Genomic DNA, 11,711 nt, shown 5'->3' on the forward strand with positions numbered 1-11,711 from the left:
CTGAACGTAGATGGAATCAGCATCTACACTAGGACAAATGTGACAACAGATAGTGACCAATGAGGGCATATCTGTTTGGGGCAGGAGGAACTTAAAGTCCGCAGGATAGGCCATGACGCCATGATGGAGCAAGACGCAGTACACATTGGGTACGAGGCAGATGTGACTGCACATCTGCTCGACACCAACGGAAAGAAAATCGGAGTCACAGGGCTTCTGGACACAAAAACGGTAGTGAGTGTGATGCCGATAAAAACTTGGGAAAGAATGGGCTTCACGATAGAAGATCTAATTCCGACGAATCTCCGACTGGCCGCTGCCAATCGAGGAGCGATTTACGTAGCCGGAAGAACACCAATAACAGTTCTCCACATGGAGGACGGGATCGATGGATGAGCTTCCTGGTAGTAGAGAATTTAGACGACGCCGACCAATTCATCTTGGGCAGAGATTTTGTCAGGAATTTTGACGTGATGATTGACTACGGTCCAATACGGACTAAAAACATGGATCGGAAGTATGTGAAGAAACCAATTAAAAGAATATATTAGATAGAAATGTAAAACTACAGCCTGGGCAGGCTGTGGTGGCAATTGTTAGAATGAGGAATTTGAATTCGTTAAGCGATAATAAACAGGTTTGTTTATTACCGCATCCAAATAGTCAGAGTTCGGTGATTTTAGGCCGGATATTCTCGGTAACTCGAAACGGACTATGTGTCAGTGTGTTTTTGAACACACTGAATACCACGGATTTAATCCAGCGTGGAGAAAGCTTGATTAGGCTTTGCAGATGAGGACCGACTATAAAGAGACACAAAACTTGAAGAAACATAGTGTGAGAGACTGTCCTTATCATAACAATAAAGATAAAACTTTAAAAAGGATTAATGAATTAAAATCTATTCAAAAATTGTTTTCAATGAAGTCCGAAACGGACGACGGCTTATCAAGCTGCTCGAATTTTACGGAGCGCTCCTCATCATATGAACTAGAATCTGACAAACCGGTTTTGCCAGAGATAGAACATTAAAAAAGGAAATAGGTGAGAGAGATTTCGGATTACTGCGGGACGTTTTGAATCGGAACGCAGATGTATTTTCAAAACATAAGGAAGATATCGGTTGCTGTAACTTCGTCGAACCCGAAATCGAACTTGAGGAAGGCGCCGTTCCCCACAGAGAAGGCGCAAGACGAATGACGCCACATAAGTGGGAAGCTTGCCGAGCGGAGATCGAAATGTTGCGAAAAAGAAAGGGGGCAGCTTAGGTTTTGTTGCGACTTTCGCTACTTGAATGCGATGACAATAAAATATGCGTACCCAATTCCGCGAATAGACGAGAGCCTCTCTAAGCTTGGTGATGCCAAGTTTAAACCCCACATTGGACTTGGGTTCTGCCTTCTGGCAGGTCCCACTGCGGAAGAAGGATAGGGAAAACACCGGATTCTTATGTGAATTGGGATTGTACCAGTGGAAGAGGATGCCCTTCGGGTTTTGCAACGCAACAGCCACTTTTCAAAGACGGATAGCTCAGGCTTTGACCAGATTGACAACGAACTACGGGAATCTTGTGATGTGTTACGTGGATGACGTAGTCATAGCAACACCGACCCTGGAAGACCACATTGATCGGCTCGATGAGATTTTTGGAAGCATGAAAAGAGCAGGCTTGAAATCAAACCATCGAAATGTGAAATCCTTAGGGATTCGATAAAGTACCTGGGAAGAATATGAACAGGCATGGTTGTAGGCCGGACCCGGAAGCAGTAGAGCTGTGTTGACATGGAAGGCTCCGAGAACGGACGCACAACTCATGAGCTTCCTAGGGTTTGCCAATTATTACTGTGAGTTCATAAAAGGATATGCAGACAAGGTGTATCCAATGCAGATGCTGATGCGCAACAAAGGAAAGAAGTTCGAATAAAACTCTGAAGCACAAGTTGCCTTCGAGAACGTAACGCGGGAACTGTGCGAAGCGCCAGTGCTAGGCATGCCTACAGAAAAGGGCATGTATGTTCTTGACACAGACGCATCGGTAGTAGCCATCTCAGGAATATTGCATCAGGAGCAAGAACAGAATGGAAGAACGGTTCTCCGTCCCATTGCAGATGGCAGCAAGGTCTTGAGTGACACTGAGATGAAATATGGTGAACCAAAAGCAGAAATGTTTGCAGTAGTCAAATTCGTGGAAAGGTACCGCGCATACTTGGGGAGCGCTCCCTTTAAGTTACGCGTGGGCAACAGAGCGTTACCCTGGTTGAAGACCTACTCGATGGATCAGAATTATATTGGTAGATGGATAGTAAGATTAGATGGCTACCACATAATAATCGAGCACAGGATGCGTGATAAACACCAAAATGCTGACAGCCTCAGCAAGAAAACTGAGTTCAATGAAAGATTGGAACAGAAGCAAGCCAATCAGGCAGAAATAAAAGAAGGATTCTCGTTTCTGTTCAAAGGAACTTATGAAGCGCTTTCCTTAACGAGATGGTTAGACCAGTCTGGACATCCAACTCCAGGACAGCCTGAGTTACCTGTAGAGAAAGCAGCTGAGATAAAAATCCTGATGCCCTTGGATCTGTTGCTGCGCTCAAACCTGGTCCAGCAGGAACTCTCTCGCATGAACATAAACAGCCTCTCATTATTGGAAAAAACGGTGCAGGTCACAACGCAAGTGATGCGGATGCTAGGTGGATTGTTAGAGAGAGAAGTGACCAGAGATGATTCGAGTGGGCAGCAGCCATGGCATCACTGACAGTCAGTGAGAAGGTGAAAATCATGCCGTCAAACCGACAGCACAAGGACAATGAGAGGGGTTATGGGACAATAGTTCAGCAACTAGTATCCTCAACACCCCCACGAGATCCTAACCAGTACTTCATACGGTCGGAAAGAACAGGGGAACGATACGCAAAAGAAAACCGTTACCTTTGAGGACCAGGATAAACAAAGTGAGAAGGTTGAGCGAAACCTGGTGCAAGATTGTTTGTCCGGGGAGACGAACGGTGAGAAGAGCCGGCGAGTTCAAGGTCAACACCCGGGACAAGGAAGTTTGTCCGGGGAGTCTGATGTAGATGAATAAGTTTCTGACGAGGAACAAGACCTGGGGAACAAAGTTTTGTCCGGGGAGTTCAGATGGATGCAAAGAAGGCACAGACCTGATCTGGAGGAGGTTGCAGACTCCGTCACAGACTCTTCAACAGATGAAAATTCCCGAAACTCAGGAACTGACACCTACTCAGACAGGAACTCGAGCTCGGGATCAGAACTGTCAAAACTAGCGATCCACACACTACTGGTGGAGACTCGAGCAAGGGATCTGGACAGGGAGGTATATCAAGACCCTGACAGTGATCGCTACCTCATACCAGGTGTTAGAGTTCACTTTGACAACGCAGTAGACGATCTCGAAACAATATCAGTATCGAAACGTTCGATAAGCTTGCTACCGCAGAAAGAGGTATTCAGGACTGGTCTTCAGGCGTTCGAACAAGAAACACAGCCGTTGGCGAAGTTTTGGTGCGTTGAGATGGAAGAAGATACACATCAAACCAATGGCTGAATAGTCAGATGAGGGTCATGAAGACGTAATTGAAGGCGAGATACAGACTCTCAGACCTACTAAGAGCGCAGAGAAATGACCGCATGACTAGCAACCTGAAAAGATGGATCGAAAATGGTGCCCCGGACAAAGGTGACTTGGAGGAAGACAGTTATCGTATTCTGAGACACACTTTATGTGAGCAGCCACTGAACAGAGACGGGATCGTGGCTTGCAAGAGAAGAGATGAAGACAAAGTCCTATGCAAGTATAACGCGATAGTGTTGCCACACTTCTATCAGACAGAACTGTTATTCAGGTCGCATGATCGGATGGGCCATCAGGGAATCGACAAAGTACATCAGAGGATCCTGAAGCGCTTTGAGTGGCCTGGGTTGAAAAAGGCATGCGAGAAGTGGGTAACAGCATGTCTGTCATGCCAACAGGTCAAGGATCCAAGGAAAATGCTATTTCCTCTACAATCGATCGAGTCGTCTGAATTCAACGAGCTGGCGCAGATAGATCACCAAAAGATATGCATGACAGACAGTGGTTTTCAATCAAGTTTGGTCATGATAGATCACGTCACGAATTACGCGGAGGCTGTGCCCTGCGTAACTGCCTCAGCAGAAGAGACATGCGACCACCTGATCAATACGTGGATAGCGAGACATGGTTGTCCCATGACGTTTCAATCGGATAATGGAACAGCTTTCGTAGGAGAGCTCATGAAAGAGCTTATGAGACATTCACAGGTTGCTCAAGCTCACTCCACGACATACCATCCCCAAACGAATGGCTTAGTGGAAAGGCAGAATAGAACGTTAGTGTCGTTGCTGGGATATATTGTTCCAGGTACATGACCGATTGGGACTGATACCTTCCACAGTTGATGGGAGCCTATAATCGCACGCAAAACTCCACCACCGGAGATAGTCCACAAATGATGCTAACTGGACACGAGAAGTCATCGCCCTTGACCTTTTTCGACACAGAGTATGAGGGAGAGAAAACGTCTCTACAGGTCTACGTGAGGTATGTGATTAGACGTCAGCAAGATTTGAACGACTTGTGTAGACGAAATACTAAGCAAGCACAGGCAAGGCAGAGGAAAAGACCCGATTAGAAAGCAGCTGGTGTGAAAGCTTACTAGGTAAGAGATTACGTATGGGTATTTCAGAACGTTGTACCACCGAAAGGAACGAAGAAGCTCCTAAAAAAGTGGAGGGGACGCTTCATGATTACGAAAGTGCACCAGGAGGGACGCTTTTATAGACTGAGTACTGGCCGAGCCGCCCGCTACGAGAACATTAAGCCACACAATCCATCGACAGAAGATTGGTGTATACCCGCAGACATGGAAGAATGGGATTATCTAATGATGGATACTGCTTGTGAGGTCAACGAAAAGGGCATCAGGAAGAAGAACGATGGAAACGAAGTCGTAGAGGAAGGAACAAGTACACCACTGAACCTGGATCCAAATGAGACGATCGAAGCAGACAATGAAACCTCACCATACGCAGAAGAAGACTGGCAGGATCCCGAACAATTGGAGGTCATCAAGAACTTGGAACCAAATCTTCCGTTCACGATACAGACTCGACAGAACGACGGGACAAGAATCAAAAAGAAATATAACCATTAAGGTGACGACTTTGTAGTGGACAGGATAGATCTGAAAAAGATAGTGGAAGAAGTGGTGGGTCTAGAATGATTAACAGTGTCACAAGACATCGACATAGTAGATGACAACGACCAGGAACGGATCGAGGACCGGTCGAAACCCGAAGTAGAATTCGACGACGAGCAACAGGAGTCCTACGAACAAGATCTCCCAAATCTGCGTGTCATGGAGTGGCTGAACGAAATGACATCAGACCCCAAAGAGACCAGTGTCACGATTCAAGATGTAGATCGTGAAAGCATGAAATACAGGAAAACCGAGCGAGATGATCCTTCCTGAGCTGCCCAGAAAAAGCAACTACTCATTCCGGCTTCCAACCTCGACTTGATATCCGGTATGCGATCGACGGGGACGTCGATGGATATATTTGTCCGGTGAGTGGGGGTAGGACTTACCAACACTGAAAATTTAATAATAAAGAATTAAGAATAGCAAGAGAGACAAGAGACTTAGAAGCAGAAACAGGTGAAGAACCAAAGAAACCTGACACAGGGAGGGTAGTTGAGTCATATTTTAACTTACCAAACTAATATTCTAGTAGCATAATATTAACAGATAGTGATTTCATACTCACAAATAGAACATGTGCGATAGCAATCACAGCAGACATGAGTTTTAGGACAGCGTTAGCGGCAAATTTTAATAGAGAATACAAAAACGTGGATTTCCTTTGGAAGCAACGACCAGGAGTATGGGGCGTAGCAGCCTTACCTCCGGCGGCATCACAAATACCGGGAAAATACCTATGCTTCTTGGTAACGAGGGCGACAGAGAAGCAGCACGTGGACCCAGAGAACCTAGTCTTGTCTTTGACGAGGTTGAGAGATTTCCTCTTGGAGATGGACGTGAAGGAGCTCTCGCTTCCGGTGTATGATCCGAACAGAGGACGACTGCATCCTCGGGAACTCTACGCGCCTAAACACGTAATTTTCTCTGATACTAATATACAAGTATACTTACATAAGAATTATTACTTAAGTATAGGCTGAGTTAAGGTGACATGCCAGAGGGTGTAAGACTAAAATATGTAGTTTGAGATATGTGTGTTATTTTATGTTATGTGTTATGTTATCAAGATATTGGGTCAGAAGGAGTTAGTTACCATGAACAACTGAATGAAGATCTTAGGAATAGATCCAAAGTTTGGTCGAATTTCAAAAGTTTAGAGACCGATTGATTTTAATAAATCTTAGGATCAAAAACTTTTTATCTGAATGTTTTATATAAATTTTATCGAGAAGTTAAGGTGAAACTGAAAAGTGTGATATTCGTGACCCTTTTTCTACATCCTGATTGATCGTTTAATTACTCATTTGAGTCAAATCATTAAATCAAATCGAGTAGAACCTGAAAATAGAATGGATAATTTCAACTTGGATGAATTGATGGACCTGGCAGAGGCATGTGTAGGACCGATGGTAGATGCGATCTATCGTCGGCTAATGGTTCGAGACTTCACTCTGGAGGACACAGAGGTAGTCATGTTGCTGACCGCCCTGATAAACATCTTGGGGCATGACAACCGTGGGGACCTCCCCACGGAAGTCCTATTGATGGCAGCATACGGAAAAAGGGGAGTACTAGACCGCCCGAACATGAGAGTGATGAGCTGGAGAAATGGGGCTCTCTAAGGGAGTGACTTGGCGAACGAGCCTGGATTGGGAAGTTTTAGAACTTACCAACCAGGTGAGATGCCTTTGCCCTCCAAGCCCAAGCCTGGGCTGAGGAGAATGTATCAACAGATGAACAGCGAGGCTGCCTCGTCTAGTTCTCCATTGAGAATAGCTGTGTCACCAAAGAGGACGAGAGTAGAACAAGGGTTCAAAGGAACCGAACCATGCATAATCTAGATGGGATGAAAGATCAGCTGGAAAAGACCAGAAAGGATCTGGATGAAATGACTAAGACCATGCTCAGTACGGAGGAAGATAAAGACATGTGGAAGAAATTGTTTGAAGACTGTAACAAAAAGCAGGGTGAAGAGATTGAACGCTTGAGGCGGGACTACAAAGAAAGAGTGATCGGAGCAGTTGGCGTTGACAACAGCCGTGGAAAAAGTGATACCTGCAAGGAGTGTTCCTCGTGGGCAGTCGCCGATGGATCTCTTGACGTCTCGAGAAATGAGTCAGACAACGGAAACGCGACTCCCGACAACAACACATCGAGCGACAATCCCGGACCCGAGTGATACCTTGGGTGACCCAGTCGTGGAACAAACGGTGAGGAAGCTGATAGAGAAAGCTGGACGACTAGTCGCCAACAAGAATGCGCCAGGTTCCGGGGTGACTGCACCCTGTGGAACGATCGACGATACGGGCAAAGTACGGCTCTCCCAAGACGTGATGACCAAACAGGGAGTTAGCGATACAACGCTACCAATGGGGAGGTCTAAAGTGCCAGACAGGAGCATACGAAAGATGCCGGCGAAGAAATTGTCCCGGGTGATAGACGTACAGAAGAACAATCAGTTGAAGTATAACTTTCACAGGAGTTCCGGATGCGAATCCAAGAGCTTGCTTCAACCGAGCAACCTGGAGCCCGGCATTAAACCTGCAGCAACCACCGCTGGGGACATCACATCTGATACTGGGAGACAGCTTAGTCAGAGTACTCTCAAAGTTGAGGACCTCCTGGATCACCACAGTGATGGCTTTCGGAGGCGCGACGATAGCCCAGTTATTTCGGATGGTGGAATTGATGAACCCAGGGAGAATCCCCAATGTGATGATCCTGGTTGGGACAAATATCATCTCGAGAATCTCAGATGAGGAAGAAGCACTATGGGAATCGATGATGGTGTGCTTGCTTACTACCCTCTGGCAGAAGTTCAACTGCGCGGTGCTGACCGTTTGCACTGTGCCAATAAACGCGAGGACGTTGACTGCAGCAGGGAGAAGACAAAACGAAGGAGTAATCCGGTGGAACAACATCCTAAGGAATCTCGCAAGTCGGAAAGCCGGAAGGGTGATCCTCATGGACATCGAACATGAGTTGAGGGCTATGGATCAGGCCAGGCTAACTACGGACGGCATCCACTTCGATAAATTAGAAGGACAGGCTTGGTTGAACACAGGGTCTTCCAAGAGTGATTGGATGAATTGGAAGTAGAACTCTTTGACACGGGAGTGCTGAAGGAGGAGGGAGCATCAAACGAACCGGCGATTACCACCTTTCTGCCTCCTAACCTGGAAACACGCTTGGGGACGGTCCCAGCCGTGACGAATTATAGACACCAGAGCTCTAGCGAACCAGGTCAAAGAAAAGACGTTCAAGATCGATTGGGAGAAGCGTCCATGAGGAGGACCATTAATCCTAGGAGAAGATTAGGGCCTGTCAACCCGACGGAGGAGACAACCAGCACCTCCAGATCGGACACGAGATTGGAGACGACAAGTACCAGTCGAGAGGAGAGACACCCTGATAGAGGCTCTTTGATGTGGTCGAGGCCCATACCTTCTCCCTGGCACATATACAAGTATGACCTGATGAAACTGAACCTTCAGAAGGTGAGCTTTGCAGCGGATGCCATGAGGATTCTGATTGGAGCGAGGTCATCGGTCAGTGAACTGTACTCGATAACAGGCGTAGGCTGGTTAATAGCTGCTGGCATAAACTTCAGCTACACGACGGCCTTGAGGTTTGCTGATCTAGAGGGACTGCCCTCTAATAACACAATGGGCCCAGTGAACGCAATACATTGCGGGACGTGAGATTGAATCACGATGAAGGAAATCGGGAAGAGAGACCTGGGAGATTCTTGACGACGAGGGCACCGATCGGACAACATGTCAAGATGTTCAGACAGGTGAAAGCACCCCCAAGCCACGATAGTAGCGAATTCAGATTTCGTACACACTTCCAAGTCTCTGTTTTGGCCCGACGTTATAATGTTGGCAGCGGTCGATCTGGACCTAATGCAATCCGTGTCAATGGCGATCGGGGCACAAAAACAGACAGAGATGAACCAATCACAATCGTGTTTGCTGGCATCAATGACCATATACACAGTAGAGGTTTCCTGAGCAGACTCAGACAACCTACGACGGCAGAAAGCACTGTATGGCCAGCAATACAAGACATCCTCGAGTCAATGGGTGAAGTAGTGGGTACTCTGAAGGAGGGTTCCTTCACCAAGATGTCACCGCGAGCAGTGTTCGCGCTGTTTCCGGAGTATGCACGTCTCCCGGATGGACTGAAGTTCGTGTATGCGAATGTGGCTTTGCTCTCGGAAGGGAAATATGATGTAATCATATCGGCACCAAATCGCGAGATAGAGATGGAGAATCTGAGACCACTCAGGACTGAGCTACCTGTGGTGTGGTCGGATATCTCGAACGCAATGAGAGGATTCACGGACCATGCACTATGCATGCTAGTGTTGGACGAGATGCTGGGGTTGGAATTGTCCAACTTCAGTCGACAGCTCAAGCTAAAACCGGGAGTAAGCGACGACCATCAAGTGATCGTAGCGATGTCGGATGACTTATGGTTCCGAGGAATGGACGTAACAGGAGAAAGAGAGAGAAGAAAAAATTCACAGGAAACTAGAGCTCACTTGGAAGCGATGGTTTTGAGAACCAAACCAGAGGCTAACCAGTGCCTTATCTAACCCCTCGAGTAGCGGCATTGGGTGCGGACGCTTTTGAGCAAGGCCCAGTAATGATCATGAAGATCCATGCCTACTTAGTGAAGGAGGTGAACCTGGCCGAAAATGCTGAGAAAAAAACAGCCGAGTTCTTCGTTTCGTGAATAGAGTGTGCCAAGTTACTCTGGAAACTTTTTGGACCCAGAAGGTGAGGCGGGAAGAAGGCTTTGAACGGACGAATAGCATGATGGAAGCGTTGGGAGCCAGATGGACCGCGTCCTTCCTGGCAAAAGTCTACCCAAAACTCTCTCGGTACTCGATAAAGGAATTCCTCCAAGCAGTAGTGGAAGTATCAATCGTGGAACTACTAGCCTTGTTCGTGACGTTGATGCAGAAAGCTTCGTGAAAGGACCGGTAATACTGCTCACCGAAGGAGTTCAGAGCTTGCGGTTAGATGGACTTCTAACATTGATTGCGATAACCCATGGAAACTTGGGAGGACTAATGAACCTGACACGTTACCCAGAGCAGATGAAATAGAATGTGAGGAAAATCGATGTGATGAAAACCACGGATTCGTGGAATAAGCTAAGAGATCTGAGACATACTCTTGTCCAGTATCTCTTGCAGCAGAATCGCTTCGGAACGGGAGAGGATGAGACGATAGAGAGGGAGGAAGACGTGAGACGACATGTTGTGGGCATGCACCTGCTGACTGATCTAAGCTTAGCCACGAGGACCGATCCCTTAGCGTTGATCAGAGGAGCCACAGAGTTTGTGACAGTGATCTATGAACCAGTAGTCACGTTTGCGTTCCCTGATTTAATGTGGAAGCATACAGGAGGTCGGTGCTGCACCTGAACCTCATATCAGCAGTGGACGGGAGTGCGCTGAACTGGTGTGAGCAGCACGTATTGAGAGAACTCATGAGCGAAGATCTGCTATTTGCATAAATATCAGAGCCAGAATTGACAGTCGTGGAAAAAGGGCACTTCGAGGTGTTTCCGAAGCTCTGGAATCTAAGACCCTATGACAAGACAAATGGCGAGATCACCAGGATTCCTCGTCTCACTGCAACATACCACAAGGTGAGAGAAGAGACGAAAGACTGGGGTGATTACGAGAAGCTGCCAGAGGAAATCCCTGAATTCCCTCTGATAAGAAGGATGTTGCTCGGAGCAGTCTTCCTAGTACAAACTCCTAGATTAAGAGCATTTGAAACCAATGAAAGTAGGGTAGTGAAATTCGCCGAAACGATGAATCCGTGCTTTGTGGGTAGAAATGCCGCCGTGTTACAGCATACACGATTTGTCTACACGGATCAAGCGATGAGAAGGCGAATAAGCAATGCCGCAACTCCCAAGCCTGGAGGATTTGACAAGGAAGGGGCGGAATTAAACCTAGCGCCCATGAGGATGAGAGTCAGAGCTGAATTACCTAAGGGCTCCCTGATCTTGACTAGTGTGAAATCGGAGTTAACAGTGGGAGGAACGCTGCAGACGAGAACATTCCTGGCACCCTTCCGCTATGAGGAAATCAAGGTAGTCCATGGACAAGAGGAAAATAAATCAGCCGGCAGCTAATCATACCGAAATTTCCAGATTGGGCCAAGACTGAAACGCAAGGACCCTCAAATTCGAAAGATACATCAGAAGGAGAGGATGGGCAGGGAGGAAGCCGTCGATTGGAGGAGCCCATGCAACAAGATACCGATCAAGCTGATAAGGAAGACGACAAGGCATCGACAGGAGGAGTATCCAGCCTGGCTTTCAATTTTCACAGTGACTTTGAAAATAACGCGGATACGTTGGAAGCGACTGAGCCAGCAAACGAAGGCACTTCGACACTGGAACCTCCGTCGGCCTTTATGTAAATGAAACCGAACTTGCCGGAGA

Source organism: Symsagittifera roscoffensis, chromosome 8 (assembly GCF_963678635.1).
Source record: "Symsagittifera roscoffensis chromosome 8, txSymRosc1.1, whole genome shotgun sequence".
NCBI classification, from domain to species: Eukaryota; Metazoa; Xenacoelomorpha; order Acoela; family Convolutidae; genus Symsagittifera; species Symsagittifera roscoffensis.